The 19,850-nt window shown below is 38.8% G+C and overlaps 1 protein-coding gene and 1 long non-coding RNA gene across 3 annotated transcripts in view; one reads left to right on the top strand and one right to left on the bottom strand.

Annotated features, from left to right (window-relative positions):
- The window catches only part of pak5 (p21 protein (Cdc42/Rac)-activated kinase 5), a 119,558-nt gene that overhangs the window by 90,260 nt on the left and 9,448 nt on the right, over nucleotides 1–19,850 (bottom strand). The gene's annotated exons all lie outside the window — the stretch shown is intronic.
- Nucleotides 723–8,924, top strand: LOC129350193 (uncharacterized). Of its 2 annotated transcripts, none has more exons than XR_008603525.1 (3): nucleotides 723–804; nucleotides 7,325–7,483; nucleotides 8,420–8,924. It is a non-coding gene; the product is annotated as an uncharacterized LOC129350193 (long non-coding RNA). The 2 variants fall into 2 exon arrangements; XR_008603526.1 differs by lacking the exon at nucleotides 723–804 and adding an exon at nucleotides 852–6,399 and having other exon boundaries at nucleotides 6,544–7,483.

Genomic DNA, 19,850 nt, shown 5'->3' with positions numbered 1-19,850 from the left:
CACTGAATGAAATCGTGCAGTTACAGTATCATACACTGTACTAGTATGTGTTGCCATGGTAACCTACATGCATTCATTTGCAGAAAATGCACAAATATGTTTTTAAGCCGAGTCCCGATTTGCTGGATTTCCTGGCTCTTAGGTGTTGTTGAGCCGGCTAACGCTACGTCATACGTGGTTCGTAGTACAACCTCCAAATATAGCAGCTGGTTAGTTTCAGTTTTGACTCAAAAATATGATGTATGACGACCAAAGCCTGTGAAATAACATCTACACAGTCTGAATATCTGGCAAATCAGTAATGAAAGTTGTTGCTATAGGGCAGAATGATATGCAAAACAATTAAATCACACTGCGATTGTTTTGCCAGATATTGCAGTATGATCAGTGTGAATGGTAATGTTTGCATTTCTTTTTGACTGAGCTAAATACAAAAATAATGGTGTGATTTTTGCTGAGGTCTGTGCCAAAACAAGCATGTTTGCTTACATCTGCAGAGTATGATTTGTAGGCCGAGACTTTCTGTAGCACCATGATGCTTAATTTAAAACCGGCATCCAGGAGGTCCTCAATTTATGATGTCCTCGACTTAGGTCGTTTCGCCGGTACATCAAAATTGATTACGGGCCGGTCTTCGATTTAACGTACGCCGTTTCGTCATTACGTCAGAACCGGTTCAGTGTAACTAAATGCCGGGTGGAGTGGATGAATACGTCATCAAGCGGCGCCATAAGACGGCTTTGTTTACATTTGCCGCCACATTAGATTATGCTACATTCGCTCACTTCATTATGGCTCCCAAGCGTAAGTCAGACTTACAGTTTACCTTTTTGTCTATATTTTCCTACTGAGTTGTGTTTCAATGACTGCTTTCATTTCTGTAGTTGTACAAAAATGTAAGCTGATCGATATCGTGATGCACGTAACGGCTTTGTTTACATTTTCACCGAAGTTCTGACTTACGGTGAAAATCGACTTACGTCACATCGTAGGAACGTACCTCTAATTTAAGTAAGAAACATTTTACCTTACAATTTGGATAATATTAAAACTAAGTGTTTGGTTCTCATATCTTGTATTTCTTTTCTCTGGACTTGACTATTTAGTATTGTTTAACTTATTTATGTAATTTTAGAGGGCTAGATCATATGGTAAGATGATTTATGTTAAGCCAAAAACTGATATGATGCCGCTTTATAAGAACTCCTGTAAAACGGAGATTGAACCATAAGATCACAGATTGCTTGCACAGCATTTTAAATGGCTGCCCTGTCATAATTAAAACTATCACAGACTGAAAATAAACTGATATGTGTCTCATAAAGATTTAGTAAATCGTTGTGTGTCCGTAGCTTCTCGCTACGACTGAAGGTTGCTGGAAACTCTCACAGTTGATCTCACAAAGTCAATCGTTGCATTCTGCAAGGTAAAACATATGCAGTTTATGCGATTTTTGTTTTAGGAAGAAATCCTGCAGTAGTGATGCTGCAAAAAGTTGATAATTTTGACTACCTCTGACTCTTGACTGGTCTCCTGACTACAGAGTCTCTTGACTACATGTGAAGCTAAATATAGCTGGTCTTCTCTTCCACCAAGCAGCTTCTGAGCTAATGTGGGCTGCTAGCGGTGGTGGGTCGGGGTGTGAAGGGATGAAATGTGTCCAGCGGAGATGCTCTCATCAGCGGATCTCAGCTGCACAGCGTTTGAGGCTCAGACTCATACCAGTCCACATGACTTCACACACTGATGCTGGCTGATAATGTGCCGGGATTAAAGCCGCTGTGTGTCGACGTGTGAAGCGCACACATGAATGTTTGTGTGGGTCCGTCTGTTCTCAGGCTCTTAGATCCATGGAAGAGCCATAGATATGCACACCCCATACAACTGCTAATTCCTAATAGCAGCACCCTCCAGCAGCTATGTGACCAGATTCCAGTCAGGGTCTGAGGCAACAAATCCTAAACAGAGGCACAGCTTGGTAGGAAGATGAATTTCATGGACCACAAGGTGTTTATTATCAACAGAAAACTAAATTTCACTTTGCTTATTGCTTTGTACTTGCGAGCAAGAAAGCATTTTTTTTTTTTTTTTTAATTAATCCTCTGAACTCCAAGCACTTTCCAGATGTATTTGTTGCTCCTGTCACACTGTGGCCTCATTTTTTATTGTAAAATAGTCCTACACCTTTACAGAAACAAAACAACCATGTTTAAAAGAATGTGAAATGGTTAGAAATTTGTCTTTTGTGCAATATGACACAGCTATAACAACAAAGCTGAGAGAAAAAGAACACAAAAGTAATGTTTACGAAAAAAAATTCTAAATGGAATCAATATGTACAACCTTTTTCAAGTGCCCACCTGTGTTACTAATACTGGGGGGGAAAATGGAAGCTATATTTGCAGTTTTACAGCCTCTACAAACTGAGATTTTTGCAAACCATAAAAGATATTTCCCCATGCTGAATGTATCTTCAAACAACTTGCTCCTTTGTTTACTGTTTTCGAGTCATGCTGCATTTATTTTAGGGATCCAGGATGTTTAATTTTCCTCTCAGGCATTCTTGTTAAATCTCAGAATTTATGTAATTTGACTGTTGGTTGCAACTGAATCAATCATGTCTTCACGGTTGCAGCAACAAGCACAGAATTTTTTGTTTCTTACAGGATCTGGTTAGAGCAAATGGTTTATTTTTGGCAAATTTCTGAATGACACATGTAGTATTAAGGGATTTTTCTGCAATATCACAATTTTAAGCATAGGTTTGATGCATACGTCACGTATGATATATTCAAGGACAGTTGTTAATTTAAAAATCTGATGATTCTTTCTATTTCTATGGTTTCTATAAATGTGTAATTTGGGTTTCTTGTTTGTTTTGTGTAATTCATGCAGGCAGTCATTTACCCATGATAACAACTACACTGAATCAAAAGACAGGAAGTTATATGATAGCAGATTGGCAGCGTTTATTTTGTGTTGGAGACGTGTCCTGTACCTGCTTTAAACCTCTGAAGTGCAAAGGGAAATAACAGCTTTTCTGCATTTCCCTGGTTGCTTTGGATCTATTTCTCTCTAACCATCTTTGCTTTAATCAATGTTTTCCAGGAAGAATTCATCCAGGTGTTTAAAGTATAGTGTGATTAAACAGCTCTACGCAGAATCTCGCTATATGTGACTAAAAAACAATACCAGTATGTTTCACGTGAACATAATTCTAGATCACAAATAAATACACTAATCTAAAAATGATGGCTATAAATGCATTGTAGTACAAACACACGTTTCTCACAGATGTACCGACAAAGACGATGATTGGCATGAGCAAGATGAGATGTAGCAGTTATCATACATGTCTAGTTTCTCAAGGACAGCCAGTCAAGAAAGATCGCTAATCTTTCATGTCAATATCGAGCCATCAAAAGCAACCATAAAGTCCTGAAACCACTTAAAGTGTGACATTTTTACTACGTGATGTCAGATTACATATTCAACTAATGTCACTTGTTAAAAAAGAAAGATCGTTCAGGAAATTAATGAGTCAAGTGAAGCTGTGGATGGGTCACGTTTTAGATGCCTATGAGTTGTTAATACCTCCATCAAATGCTTCTTTTTCTTTAAATTCATTACACCTCAATAAATGTTATACTGACCAAACCAAAAGCGAGCAAAATCAAAGATCAGGGAAAAGATCCCAAAAGTGAAAACAAATTTGTGCATCAGAGGTTTTTTCTTCTTTCCTCTTCCTTTAACCCTCTGAACCACTACTGCTTCCAATGCATGTAGGTCCACAGAGAGATTCACAAGAGACGGCGCTTTTAGCCAATTCAAGGTCAACATTCACAGCTGATGCAATCAATTTTTGTCACCTGAGTCGGTAAGCTCAATGGTCGGCCGTTGGAATCGAGAAGACCAAGAGCTCCTAAATGGGCCTCGTCATTCATTGTTACTCAGAAAACAATGTCGCTGGTGAAGATGTGAAGCAATGCCCTGAAGCTTTTAGATCCATTTCCTAGTACTCAGCACACAAGCACACATACACACAAACACAAACACACACGCACATACACGGTAAGTCACTTCAGGAGGATTGACTGGAGATAGCTGAGAAAGTAGCAGCCATCATTACCTTGTCTGCTTGTAAACCACAAGGGCCAGAGTAATCATCACCCTTAAACACAACGTTTCCTATTACTCAGCATGCACACACACACACACACACACACTGAGGCATGATCCATTTCTGCAGATGGATAAATTACAGGGAGGGAAATGCACAGTGGCACGGCCGTTCGAGGCAGAGGAAATGAAGAGGCTTAGCTGGAAGGATAATAGAGCGACGGAGGAAAAACAAAGCCAAATAATTCATAATGCATTGTAGCACGCTGCATAACCGCACAATCAGGAGAACTGCCTTTTTTCCCGGAGCGTTACAAAAGAGACGAGACAGCTGCTTACGGAGCTGAAAGAGGTGAAGGACCTACTTTCTGCTGCTGGCTTTTTTAGGTGAAGGAGGTCAAGCTATCTTTAGCCAAGCAACTGACCGCTGCGTATGTGGATTGTGCACGCTCGGGTGACAAAGCAACGAGCTAATCCACCCAAATTAGTTCAAGGATAATCACTTTATCGCGACGTGTTGTTAACTAATTAGAAATCTGGCCTTAACTGTTGCCATTAGAGGCGCATCCACCATTTTGTTTGCTCTGTTGCAGTAAAACAAAGATGTGCAGCCCATTTATATTTCAGCAGCATGCGGCTTCCTCCTCCTCCTCCTCCTCTTCTTCCTGTATCTCACGACTGACTAGGGGAGTTGTCTTTTTAAACACACCGGGGGTTTAAAAGAAGCTCGGCTTAATTAGAGCTACACTGGCAGGCTTGTTGTGAATGCTCTACAACCAGAACCATGCAAAGGGCTGCTGGAGCTACTCTGATTAAAAAAAAAAAAAAAAAAAAAAAGACACAACAAACCCCCATGGAGTACATACAGCTAACAAGCCTATATGCTGCACATTTTGCCTCTCTTTGTACCAACAGATAGCTACATTTAACACACATACAAATGAGAGAGTCAGTTTAAATGCATGAGACACCAGTCTGTCTGCACGGGCTTGATTTGGGATTTAATGCTGCATGATATTGGAAAAAAAAGAATTAGATTGCAATATTTTGATTTTCTGCAATATATATTACAATATGAGAAAAACACACATTGTCCTTGAATAACTGTATTTGGGGTAATAAAGCAGTAAAACTGCACAGAAAATAAAAGAGCAGAAAAATTACATTTTATTGTGAAGATTTTTGAATGAAAACAGTGCCATCAGTTAGTCAGTGAATTATATTCGATATTTATTATATCACAGTCTGATATTGAATGTACTGACAGTAAGTACAGCTGAGGTCCTGTGATCAACATCAAAATTAATGACTTGCTAAAAGCTTGCAAAATTTTCTATTTCTGCTGTAAGGCGGCATGATGATGGAAGAATTTGACATTGTGATATTTTGTTTACCTGCAATCACTGTTCCCTCTAAGCTGCGCGCGTGCGCAATTGCGCACTGCTAACAAGGTCTCCGCGCACAGAAAATCTGCGCTACGCACAAAAAAAAAATCCAACCTAAATTGTAAATAAAATAAACACGTAACAATTCATTCTGTCCTATTTTTCAGTGTGAGTCAGTGAGTGACCGGTGACTGGCTGCTGCAGCCAATGATGCGATTCACATACGTATTTACCATAGACTGTATATAATGGTATTTACGCAGCTAATCAACGTCATAGATATGAATGAGTAGATAGGACACGCCCCTTTGAGCTGCGTGCTACAGCGAGGCTAAGCTAGTGGGGCCAAAGTTTCAGTGCATTCCGTTGATGTAGACAGCGTGAAAACGGAAACAAGTATGCCGGCTCACTGTGCTGCATACAATTACACACTACGTCGTACGATTGAGACAAGGAAACTTGGAATGACTTTTCATAGGTAAGAATAGTTTTTGGCTCTTTTTTCATTATGAAATCTTGTTAAGAGCTTCCAGTCTATTAGGGGCTTTCGACCAAAGAGCACCAGGTGCTAGGTTGGTTCAAAGTTGAGAGCCAGTGCTTTTTTGGTTCAAATCTCGTGCCGCCCCAGAACGGGTTTGTGTTTCCATTCAGAAGGAGCAAAGTTGGAGCTGCGTCATTGCGCCACCACAAAACGTGTGTACATACTGCGTACGTAGCCGTTCAACAGCGTTCACGCTGTATGGAAACCCACACAACAACAATGGAGGACTTCATTGGAGTGGTGTTCGTGGCTTTGCTAGTGTGTCTCGCCATCGCTGAACAGCAAAACCTTCTGTTAGGGGTTACCCATCGGCGTCGCCGTTCCAATGCCCGGCGATCACGTTTGAGAAGAAAGGTAATTATCAAAGACGTTTGGATACTTAACAGTAAACGTGCTAGCGTTAGCTTAGCTACTTAGCTTCAACTACGCTTGCATTGATTACTTAGCGGTTAAACACGCGCAATAAGTTGATGATCATATCTATGTTTATCTTTTTAGATGTTTTTAGATGTCACCCCGCCCTCTGCCCGTGACGTGCTCGGCTCTCAACTCTGGCCACCTCTGGCCCAGCAGCGAGTTGGTACCCGAAACGGCCCCAGTTTTTGGAGCCCGGAGCCGCAGCTCCGGTGGTCGAAACACAAAAAACCGGCGCCAAGTCGGGCGCCGGCTCCAACTCCGAACGGGCTCCACCCCGGTCGAAAAGAGGGTTATGAGAGCTAACTAGTTAGCCACTAGCAAAACGCTAAGGCGAGCTAGCAGCTTGACAACCAAATACCAGACGATTAATAGTAGCTGTAGTATAGTTGTACAAGCAGTAGTAGTAATACTAAAAGTACAAGCAGCAGTAGTAGTATAAACAGCTGTTACAGTCATAGAAGTAGTATCAGCATTTGTAATAGTATTACAAGTTGTAGTAGCAGTGCCAGTATCAGCAGCAGTAGAGTGTACTACCACTACTACTAGTAGTAGTCACATTGCTATTACTACCACCAATACAACCAATAGTAGTTATAAAGCCTAACTCATGTATATCCAGATTACCATCTATGTTCTTCCTCCAAACCCATTTTATGATTGGGATTACAGGCAGTTCTTTAGGACTGCTCTCAAATAATTGAAATGTTACTAAACAAGGTTATACTTAACAAATTAAATAGCTCTGGTTTCCAGTATATTGGCGTATTCGGTTCTTTGTATGTAATTTAGTAGCATGATTTCTTTTTAATATGTTGTATACAGACTTAATTACTTCTCCGTCTACTTTTCTTACTCCATGTAGGTTTCCCAGAGACTATGGGTTGAGGAGGAATTGGAAGTTTGTCGGCTTAGACCTGGTGTCATTCCATCAGTGTTAAACTTCCCGGTTCATCTTGGAAGAGTACGTGCCAGAAAGACCATGACCAAGCAGCCTTGAGATCTTAGGCAGCGTCTCCCTGAGGTGGGTGTCAATGGTGTTCACAGTCAGGTCTGTGGTAATCCCGTCAAAAAACAAAACAGAAAAAAATCTAGATTATAAATCAACATATAACCAAAGCACTCTGTGTATAACGCCATAGTATAGGATGTAGTTCAGAAAATGTCAAAGTATAGTATGCTTTACTCAAGAATAACATAGTATGGCCTGTAGTTCATAGTACAGCATGTTGGCAAGAAAAAAAAAACATAGATTATTATGTGGTTCAAAAAGCGCAAAATGATAGGATGTTGCCTAAAATTGTCATGTATGATATGTGGTTCAAAAAATGTCATAGTGCAGTATATTGACAAAATAGTATGTAATTCAAGAAAACATCAGAGTATAATATGTCATCTAAAAAATGCCATAGAATAATAATTTCATTGCACAAGTAAAAGTGTAGTAGCTTTTAAAACTGTTCGAATTCTTAATGTTGCTAAAAAAAAAAAAAAAAAACTAAAACAAAAAAAACGTCACAGTAGTATGTCAATTAAAAAAGCCTATAGTATAGCGTGTCGCCCAACAAACATCATAGTATAGCATGTCACTCTAAAAACGTCACAGTATAGCCTTTAGTCCACAGCTGTCAGTAGGTGAGGAGCAACACAAAAACAGTCCAAACGCTGGTTTCCAGAGGGTTAGAGGAGTATTTATTTGAAAGAGTAAGTTTACAACAACACAACATGTGAGGGAGTTAAAAACAAATGGGTGTTAGTAAAATAAAAATAAATCAACAGAACTAAAAGTGAACTTCATGTTGACATTGATGGGCATTCCAACCAGGAACAAAGTAAAAGATAATCAATACGAAAAAAAACTCTTCCTGTTCACCTCTTAAAACCCAAAAACACACCGCAGTAGCACCCTAAACTAAAACTACCAATGGGTTTCCTGTTTTCCTTTCTGAACAATTCAAAGGTCTCTCTCTATCTCCCCACACATCCACCAACCACTGGAACACATCTCCAAAGTTCTGCTGGGCCAGCTCAGCTTCCCCTCAGAAGAAGTGCCGCCACCTGCCAGATGAAGGAGCCTTTTGAGAGGCAGCTGGCATCGTGATTGGACTGTACTTTGGTCTGTTCCAATCCAGCTTCAGCTCCAGAGACGGCAGGCGGGACGAGTCAGCGGAGGCCGGGTGGACGAAGGCATGCAGCTGAGTACAATCCAGAAAACAACAGAGGAGGAGTGCAGCGGCCCAGGACCAGAACAACCAGAGTAGCATCGTATGTCTCTGAGAAAACATCATAGTATAGCCTTTGGGATGAAAAAACACCATCATATACATCGTATATTGTACAAATAACAAGTCAAAGGAAAGAGACATACATTGTAGAATTGTAGTAATTGTGGGCTGACTGATTTACTGATTATCAGTATTTTATTTTTTACTGATTTACGGTAATAAATACATTTAAAAATGGTGCTACTTTGGCTCTGAACCTTTATCTACCTGTGGTCGCTCTGTCTTCTGGAGTGATTTGATTGGTTATACGTCACGAATAAAACTCCTTTAACTTAACATCTGGAAACAAAACAAAAACGTATCAACAAAGTTTTCTGTTAGAGTTTGTGTTCTTCTAAGTTTAACTCCAAGATTTTAAATACTTTCATTTACTGCAAATGAATATCTACTCCAAATGTCTCACTAATAATCATTATCAGCCTTAAAAACCCACAAAACACCCCTCTATACTCTACCACACTTAGTACAGTCTGGTTCCCCCTTCTATAAATCTGCTTGGACTCTTCCACTTCCTGTTTGTCAAAGTGGCCTTCTACCTGGACAGATTTTGTTGGAGCTCATGCAGCAAACATTTTGGGTAACTGCACTTTAATATGGATGGATGACACTGAATTAGAGTCTGTTTTAATGAGACTGAGTTAAGATGTGTAGCTCTGTCATTAAATAGTAAATTATTTCTCAGAATTCACAGAGAAAAGTCTGAAATGTTTGCTAGGTTAGCGTCCCACATGTTCTTTGGCTCAGCTAAAGCTAACTCTCTCCAACTTCTGGATCTCTTGAGTTGCTTGTTGTTAAAATATCTTGCTAGAGGTGCTGAAGCTCAGAAAGTCTGAGATGTTTGTTCAAAATTAGCTCATTCTCAAGTCTTACCTAAACTGTCCTCTTTTGTTTGAACTTTCCCTAAACTTAGGAGTTAATGACAGAGCAGCACATCCAGACTCAGTCTCATTTATGTCGAGATTAAAGTTCAGTGTCATTCATTGATGTTAAAGTGCAGTTTTTCAAATGTTTGTTGCACATGCTCCCGACCAAACGAGTTCAGGTGGAAGACGATGTGAAGAGAAAGCTCCAGAGGATGAATATCACACATTTACGTTGGAAATAAATGTCCTTTAATTAGACATTGTCATGCAAAAGTTGGATTTCCCTTTAATGATGTTCAAATCTTTGTTGAGTGTTTTGTTGATGTTGGTTTCTAAATGTTTACTGACACTCGGCCCCAAAGATTAAAACCTTCTATGGCTCATAAGCTGCAACAATTCACACATTATCAACTATCTTTCTGACTAAAGTAAGATATAAAGTGAAAAGCTGCCTGATTCCTGCATCATGAATGTAAATCTTTTTGGTTTTTATGACAGTAAACTGAATATATTTGGGTTTGACATTTTATAAACCAAAACAAGAAATGAATTACTGGAGAAAACAATCAACAGATTAAAGGACAAAGAAAATGTGTTTTCCAACATATATGGCTGAATTACTCCAACATTACAAGATACATACAATTTAAATTCTATTTTATTTATATAACGCCAGTTACAGGTCAAATTGTCTCAAGACGCTTAATTTTTGTATTTTTTGTCATTTAAAATATGACAAAGTAAGAAATTTAAACCTCTTGACTAATCCAATTTATTACTTGATTTTTAAGAGACTAATCGACAAGTAAAATAACTTTCTCCACTAAAACTAATAAACATGAGGTCAAATAGAAGAAACAGTTTTAAATACTGCAGTCCCACGATGACAATAATAAAGTTTGTCAACAAAAACTAAATCTGCTGGTGGATTCCATTAAAGTCCTAATGAATGATAATAAAGTGTGATACTAAAGGTTTGTGGTGCTGAAAATGTCAAAGTAAAGATATCAAGTTGAACATCTGGATGGAGGTTGATAAAAGTTGACCTTTCATTTCTCTGGAGCGACTCCATGGATTTTATGGATGGTGGTTAAACCTGCTCTTCTAGTCGTCTTCCTTCTAGTCACTGTAAAAAGTCAGTCCATCCTGGCCGACTTCAACACCTCTTCATGACAACTTGTTCTGCCTCTGACCTCGTGGAAACTCCAGAAACTCGGGAAAACCTGTGGAGACTCGAAGAACTCGTGGAGACTCGAAGAACTCGTCGGGCGGGGGAAGGTGTGGTGGGCGGTGGGGGAGTAGAGGGGGAAGGCCGCCACCCACCTCCCCGCCTACTCTCCGCCCTGACTCCACCCAGACTCCGCCTTGGCTCCACCCATGTGGTCACTTCAGGAACTACGATGCCAAAGGGACGACGAATTTATTTCTTTTTATCTGATCTGTAGCTCAGTGAGTTAAGGATTTGCCTATGGAGCTGCAGGTCGCTGGTTCAAGACCAGACACTTCTTAAGTTTTTTGAAAATCCTGACAAAGACAAAGAAAGAAAATTGCCGGTGGTGGGTCTTGAACCTGCGACCTTCCACTTGGTAGTCCTCTTCTTATCCTCCTGAGCTACTCGCTCAGATACTAATTCTTCTTTTTTTTGCGCATTTATCATCTATTTTTCTTCGTTTTCGAGTTTTTTTTATCTCGGGTCTCGACTCGACCGTTTTTCTCAGGAGGCTGGACTTCAGCCTTTGTGCTGAAGGGTGGAACCCTCAGTTCCAAGACTTTCCAAAGCCTCCACACCTCCCGAGTCCTCAGGACCTGAGCTTTCACACAGTCTGAGGGATGAAATTTTCTAAGTCCCACAGTAGTTCTCTGTTAGTTTGAACCTTCAGACAGTCCAAGGACTGAAATCCTCTAAGTTCCTGAGTAGTTCTCTGTTAGTTTGAACCTTCAGACACTCTGAGGACTGAAATCTCAAAAGTTCTTGAGTAGTTCTCTGTTAGTTTGAACCTTCAGACAGTCTGAGGACTGAAATTTTAAAGGTTTCTCAGTACTTCTCTGGTAGTTTGAACCTTTAGACACTCTGAGGACTGAAATCTTAAAAGTTCTTGAGTAGTTCTCTGTTAGTTTGAACCTTCAGACAGTCTGAGGACTGAAGTTTTAAAGGTTTCTCAGTACTTCTCTGGTAGTTTGAACCTTTAGACAGTCTGAGGACTGAAATTTTAAAAGTTTCTCAGTACTTCTCTGTTAGTTTGAACTTTGTGGTTAACAGAAGCCTTAAAACTTGTGACCATGAGTCTTGATTTCACATTTAGATCATCCATCTGAGTTCTTCTCAGACCTTCACCTGTGGGTTTTTTAGAAATCCTCAACAAACTTTGATTCTCTTCACTGAACAGTAAAGTTTGTGGAGATCAGAAGGTAACATTAGTTTGATCAATGCCTTCAACTACTAGTAGACTTTATCTGGAAAGCAGTTTTCTGAAATGAGTTCTTAGTAAATCTGTCCACAATCAAACCAAGAACATAGAAAGAGGAAATGTTTGAAGAAACAACTTGATGTTTTCTTTCAGACTAGAAAACCCAAGACTTTTATCTGTTTTTGCTCTTTTTGATAGTTTTATTGTCTCTTCTGTTTAATTTGATCTTCTAAAGTCTAACTGGTGTCTTTTCAAATGTTTTGTCTTTAGTTTGATTCTTCTTAAATGTTTAGTTTTGCTCTTTTCTCACCTTTTATTCTTTTCAAATGTCTGATTTGATTTCCAAATGTTTTGTCTTTTTAATGTTTAATTGTTTTTTCAAATGTTTTATCGGCTTGAGTTTTTTTTCCTTTCCCAATATTTAATGTTTCGATTAAATATTTAAGGTTTTTCTTTTTAATAGAGTTAAACATTGAATACAATTAAATTATATTAAACAGACAAAATATTGAATGAGATAATTCAACAAGATACAATACATGTCATTATGAAATTAAACAAAATTTTTAAAAGACAAATACTAAAAATTACAGATAAAATATTTTCGACAATTAAACATTTAAAAAATGCAATTAAACAAGAATATTAAACATTTTAAAAAATGCAAAACATTTAATTAGAGTATTAAACCTTTAAAAAGACAAAACATTTAATTAAAAAATCAAATGTTTAATTAGAAAATTACATGTTAAATTTCTTCAATCTTTTTAATAATAAAACTTTTTAAAAGTTTCATTGTATCAATTTTTTTCCTTCAATTGCTTTTTGTTATGTAGTTTATTTCTTTAATTTTCTTTTTCTGTCAAGATTTTAACCCCAACCTTAAAAATGAAATAAACCCTTAAATCACAATGAAAATACTTCTGTTGTCACAATCATGAGTTAGTCAATTATTCAGTTTATCAATTCAACTTTATTTGTTTAGCACCTTTTACACAGATGACAAAACTATACAAGCAAAGAGAAAAAAAACTACGCTAAAACTATGATTAAAACTCAAATCATTTATTTAATTAAAAAAAAAAAAAAAAAAAAAAAAAAAAAAAAAAAGATTTAACATCGTAATAAAATATGTTGTGTCCAGGGGATGGAGGGAGTTTATTGAAGTCTTCTTGGGCTCACATGGTAAATCATTTAAAATATAAACTTGATATTCAGTCTAAGGAAACTGCAGAGCGACAGAAGAACCAACAATATCTCCTGTTTTCTCCTTTAATGAGTCGACTCTTCTTGTGCTTTCAGACCAAAGAACTACAGACTCTTCACAACCTGCTCAAACTCTTGGTACAGGACCTGACCACACGGGTCAAGAAGGTTTCTTTCTCCTCATTTCTACTCTGAAGATCACCTTCTCCTGCTCAAACTGCAGACAAATGTTTCTGCTGCTCTAAAGTCTGGTCTCCAGAACTTCCTAAAAACTCTCAAAGTCTCTTCTGCTGCAGGTTGCTTTGTAGAACTGTTGCAGAAAACCTCACTAAACCACATGGAGGGGCCTCAAGATAGTCGTCCAAATGAAACCATACAAAAACCAAACTAGCACAGCCCAAACACTAAAGTCTCCTGCAGCCTACCAGAGAACCTCTGAGAACAGAGAATCAGGACAGGAACTCTTACCTTCTGGACAACCAACGTTGGTTCATAAACAAGAATACAGAATGTGTCTGACCAAAAACCTCTAAAGACTCACTACAGCCAAGATAAAGACACAACTCAGCTGTACCAAATCCACTAATCACTGCACACATTAGCACCATGTGCTAACTGTGGCTAAAGAACCACATTTACCAAGACAACTATCCAGTACAAAGCCCTAAAACACACCAAGAAACACATTAAAGATGATTTTACTGCTGGAAGCTGCAAACCAACGCCTAAAGAACAAACTGAAGCAATGGAGCCAAACCCGATTCAGTGGTGAAGAGAAACAGAGGAAATGTTTGTCTGCAGCTAAATAAAGCAGGAAGACACTGAGCTGCTCAGGTGTTCCTGATAACACTGAGCTGCTCAGGTGTTCCTGATAACACCAAGCAGCCACCTGGACAGCCAATAGGAACACAGCTTCCTGGAAGTCCAGAGGGCTGGCTTAGTGAAGGAAATTTAGTTTAAAGTTGAAGCAGAAAGTTAACAAAGAAAGTTGAAAACCACCTTCTGATACCTGAAATCTCTGAGTTTTCACACAAAGAATGCCTGAACATGTCAAACTGGTTCCATAGAAGAACCATCATTGTAAAAACGTCATAGTGTGGTGTGTTGCTCAAAAAACATTAGGACCCGGCTGTCAGGGGACAAACATGTAAGAAACATGAGAACAGAGAGAACCCAACCAGTAGGTCACAGTTTATCATCCCCCAGTCATCTCCTGAAGTCCATATGATGAGAGACATCAGTATCTGGTTGTTAATTTACCAGAGGATGCTTATAATCATGCTGATGTGGTCTGTACTCTACAGTATTTTAGTGACTCAATAAATGCCTAAGTTGTTTTTTTTTTTTTTTTAATGCTTTTTAGTTTTTAATAAACATTTAAGAGCCTATATGTAATCAATAAATAGCCTTTGCCTATCTTAAGAAAAATTCATTCAGAACTCTGATATGTTAACAGTACTAAATAAATCAATAAATACATGCATACACACAAAAATAAGTTAATACATTAACTGTGTTAAGATAAGATTTAGATTTTTAAAAAAGTTGTTCATGTTTTTGCAGAATCCAGTATTGCTCACTGGTTGGTCATTACATTTTATTAGTTTGATTTCACTGTTTAAAATGATGCCACCTCTTTTCAGACAGAACCTGTGATAATAAAACAATACAAAATGTTTAGTTCTGTGTTAATAAAGCACTTAAAGCTTTAAGTATGGCTAAATGCTTTTTTCAAAATTAAATATATCACTCCTTAGGTGGTAGTGGCCCCAAGTTCAGTAAAGTTGGAAAGATATTCACAGATTCGGACTTCCAGCATCAATAACTCATTAGATATAGGTTGTCAAAACATAAACGGTGCCTCTTTCCCATTGTTGCAAGGCAGACAATGTGCTACAAGCCCAGTTTTATCAAAAGTAGCTGTCTTTCAAGCTACAGGAATAACATTGGTGTCGACGGAGTGAACAGGGTCCGTCTGCAATTTGCAAAACCGCTGCAACAGTAAAGAGAGACAAATATTCAATAACTTCACTCTTATACATTGTAGTGTCACTAAAATCACTGCAGCCTTCAACTGGCTCCTGTTGACAAAGTGTTTTAACAGAAATGTAAATGCTGTAATTTGATTCTTTTAATGAACCATGTAACTTGAATGGATGTGATGCTGGTGTGACCACAGTGCACACGTCTGATGTTGCTCACAGTGGTCCAAGGGACGCTCAGGGAGTTTGTGTGTTTGCTCAGACTCAGGAAAAATTACAGGGAACATTGCCTGCAATGTATAGTGTAGTTTGAAAAAAATACAGGACTTTTCACCAGATGACTTCAATAACTCTATTTAGAAAGAATTAATCATTCTAGATTAACTGTGGTGACTTTGTAGGACGTTTGCATTGAAAATAAAAGGCCAAAATGCTCAATACTGAGATCACAAATACTTACTGATTCTGAAGACAAACTATTTTTACTGCACTTTCACATTTAAATAAACTCTGCAAAATTCTGCCAAACTACAAAGCTGCTAAAATAAAATTCTGCACAAAACACCCCACATGCTTAACATCTGCTTTTCAATTGACACTACAATCCAAAGTGCCTCACAAGCATGCTACCGCAGAAACTAGCCAGTCAGCTGTGCACAGAGAAGCTTCTAGTCTACACTCAGTTACTGCAGCAAATCAGACATACACTACTGTTCAAAAGTTTGAGGTCACGCAGGCAATTTCATGTTTTCCATGAAAACTCACACTTGTATTCATGTGCTAACATAACTGTACAAGGGTTTTCTAATCATCAATTAGCCTTTCAACACCATTAGCTAACACAATGTAGCATTAGAACACAGGAGTGATGGTTGCTGGAAATGTTCCTCTGTACCTCTATGGAGATATTCCATTAAAAACCAGCTGTTTCCAGCTACAGTAGTCATTTACCATATTAACAATGTTTAGATAAGTTATAATGAATCTCTACGACTATTTATTTTACCAAATTTTTAAAAACCTAGAATCAACTTGTGTCCACAGATGTTACCAATACCAGGGAAAAACTGTGACTCCATATATTGGGGATATTTTACATTCAAAATATTTTTTCGCCAGTTTAACAGCAGTTGAGTCACTCATGGTTTCTCTGTTGCACAGACTTTTTTAGTTCTTTTACAGGATTTGGGACAAATTGTTGATTTTTTGGGGTGCGCAGTGGTCTAGAGGTTAGCACTGTCACCTTGCAGCTAGAAGATCCATGGTTCACATCCGGGCCTGAGCCTGGGATCTTTCTGTGTGGAGTTTGCATTTTCTCCCTGTGCATGTGTGGGTTTTCTCCGGGTACTCCGACTTCCTCCCACAGTCCAAAAACATCCATCCATCCATCCATCCATCCATCCATCCATTATCTGTACACCGCTTAATCCTCAGGGTCACAGGGAAGTTGGAGTCTATTCCAGCTGACTTGGGTTGAAGGCAGGGGACACCCTGGACAAGTTACCAGTCTATCACAGGGCTACACATAGAGACAAACAAGCACTCTCACATTCATACCTACAGGCAGTTTAGAATTATCAATCAGCCATATTCTTGGACCGTGAGAAGAAGCTGGAGAACCCACATGCACAGAGGGAAAATGCAAACTCCATGCAGAAAGATCCTATGCCAGGACGCGAAGCGAGGATCTTCTAGCTGCAAGGCGAAGGTGCTAACCACCAAGCCACTGTGCAGCCTGGTTTAAACAGCAATTCTCAATTTTAAAAATGTCATAAATGGATTAGTATCCATAAAAACCTCTGAAACCAATCCAGTATTGTCCACATGAAAACTGATTTTGTCTATATGGGTGATTATGCTAATTGCTTCTAATTATACTAATTGTGCAAACTGTCTAACATGCACATTTCTAGCATAAAACTGTGATTTTCAACATTGCTGGCTTTGTATTAGAGCTTCATTGCTGGCAAACAGAATATAGGGAGCACCTGGAGAACATGCAAACTCCATGCAGAAAAATCCCAGGCCGGGATGCGAACCAGAGATCTTCTAGCTGCAAGGCGACGATGCTAACCACTGAGGCACTGTGCTGACCAATCCAAAGCCATCAGTGAGTTTTGGGGTTCAGATGATTAAATCAGAGTAAATAATGTTCTATCAGATAGATTTCTCTTACAAATTAGTCAAGAAAAATTAGAACCGTGTTCCTTTTTGTATAAGACAGCAAGAACAGCAGAGGCACATCGCGTTCACATTGCACTTCTTGCCATGTGACTACTGCGCAGACTGCAGTGATGTTGCTGAAACAATACACGGCGAAGCCCTATTTGGAATGCTGCTGGACTGCAAACATGCAGGATAATTGGTGGCTAATAGCTTGATTGTGAATAGCTGACCAGCACTAATGACATTATAACAAACAGTTATAGATTTCACGTTAGTGCTACACAAACGGAGAAGGACATCCGTCAATCGAACAGGCACGATAGATGAGAGTTAACCTCTAGCTGCTCTGACAAGCTCCACAGCGTTAACATGCCATGCACGTCAGAGTGAATCTCTTTTTTATATCAGCTAAGTCTCTGCATCCCTCTTTTGTTGTAATTTCCTGCAGTTTCATGCCCGGGCATCAAAGAGAGCACAGCTGTGTCATTGGACCAGCGCTTTAATCTATTCAGCTAGTGCATCTGTGTGCTCTGTCTTAGGCTACGTCATCAGCCGCCTGCCTCATTATTGTGTGTACTTGTGTGTGTTTGTGCGGCTGGTCATGTGAGTGTTCATGTGAGTGCCTATGTACTCAGTCATGCACACATACAGTGTGCGCTCTCATGCAGAAATCACTAAATATAACATACACACTGACAAACACAACGCACAAAAAGATGACATGAGAGTCTAATGAGGGATTTTTTTTTTTTTTTTTTTAATGCCCACAGTTGTGTTCGGTTTCCCGGCTGAAGGCCATGTTAAGACATCACATCACAGACGCTAATCTATGTGATGGTCAAGTTTCCAAGCAGCAGCTAAATTTAGGAGCGGACTGCTGCTTTTGACTGACGAGAGCCGAGAAACAATATTGTTCAACAAAGATGAGGAGATCCTCACAACATCCTCCACCCAGAACACACACATTCACACTGTTTCAACACAGTTGTCTGGTAAAGCATGTGTTTATGTTTACACATCCGCTGTGTTGACCAAAAGCATGGCAGGAATCTTGATTGAAAAATTGACTCTGGGAACTGAATGGAGTCGATTTTTATAGAGCCACAAACCGAATGTTGGGACAGATTAGATTGTCTTGGCTCATATAAATCATTGTTCACTGACTATGTCCAGTCAGAAAGTAATCCATTGTGTATAATTAGATAAAAACAGGATGCCATTTGTCTTCTCTTATTCTGATTGAATGGATTTCACTCATTTGGTGAGGACAAATGGGATTCCAAGTGCTTGCTGGTCAGTGTGAGAACAATACTATGTCACTGTCCAGTCTTAGCAGTGGCTTTGACTAACTATGGTGTGATGTTTATTTAAGTCTCACGTTTGCAGGCTTTAGTTCTTGAACAGCAAATGTTTAAATAATGGTTCAGAATGACCAGCACATCTAATGTGTAGTGAGTATTTCCCCCTGTTAGAGTGTGGGCTAACTTTAGCTTAACAATCTCTCTGGACATCTGCATACAACCTAAAATTTGTAACAATACAGACTGTACAGACAACTGTGCATGTGGGAGGAAAACAAATGGTGCCCAAACTAAATGCTTGTTATAAGAAGAAGTTCTAATCCTCACCTCTATAATTAATCATTAAAAGAGTTGTAACTGAAGTTGAGGACTTTGGAGGTGCTTTGATTTGTACAAGTTTCCAATCGAGGGAGCCCAAACACAGTATAACATCCTAAATTCTTCAGATATCTTGTGCTACAGTATGTCCAACCATTGTCTTTGCATTCATACAGTGCCAGAGCTCAATATGTAGCTAACAGCATTTCCCTAACATCTCTGTGTGTTTCTCGGTGTTCGATATGAGGGGGAATGCAACCATTTACATAACAAACCAACACGTACTGTTGTGATGAATACAATAGTGTGCGTGTCTGCTGTCAAAGTCTGCATAGGTCAGCATACAGGGAAGTGCAAAGCATGTCTTAGCCTTTAGTTTGCTCTACAGCATAGCAAAACTTGGTATGTGCGATAATGATTTGTCTGCCAAAACACATTTGCTTCTCCTCCTCTTTAAAGTCTTGTCTCTTAAAATGTTAAAAGTGAAAACATTATGAAAAAGGTATCTAAACTAGGCAGCTATAAGAAGTCATGTTAGAAAGAAATAACATTCTGATATTACTAAAGTTGCACCGCATCACAAAACTGAAGGTTTGAGTCCTATGACAGATTATTTTAAGGAACATATTTGATGAAAATGAATAAATTCTGCCACGCAACTGTGCGTCAATATTTAGTAAATTGGTCTTATTGATTTCAGTGCCAATTGTTTGTCTGATTATGCAAAAACTACCCAGCCACACTTCATTTTATTTGTGTATATTTTTGCAGGGACAGCGCATAACTACAACAAATCGCACCAGTTATCTAGCCGTGAATTTGCAACTGTTGTCCCTGAGCAGGTACACAAAAACAGTGACAG

Source organism: Amphiprion ocellaris, chromosome 12 (assembly GCF_022539595.1).
Source record: "Amphiprion ocellaris isolate individual 3 ecotype Okinawa chromosome 12, ASM2253959v1, whole genome shotgun sequence".
Classification (NCBI taxonomy): domain Eukaryota; kingdom Metazoa; phylum Chordata; class Actinopteri; family Pomacentridae; genus Amphiprion; species Amphiprion ocellaris.
The sequence above is the reverse complement of the archived record's forward strand: the minus strand, read 5'-3'. Positions and strand labels throughout refer to the sequence as shown.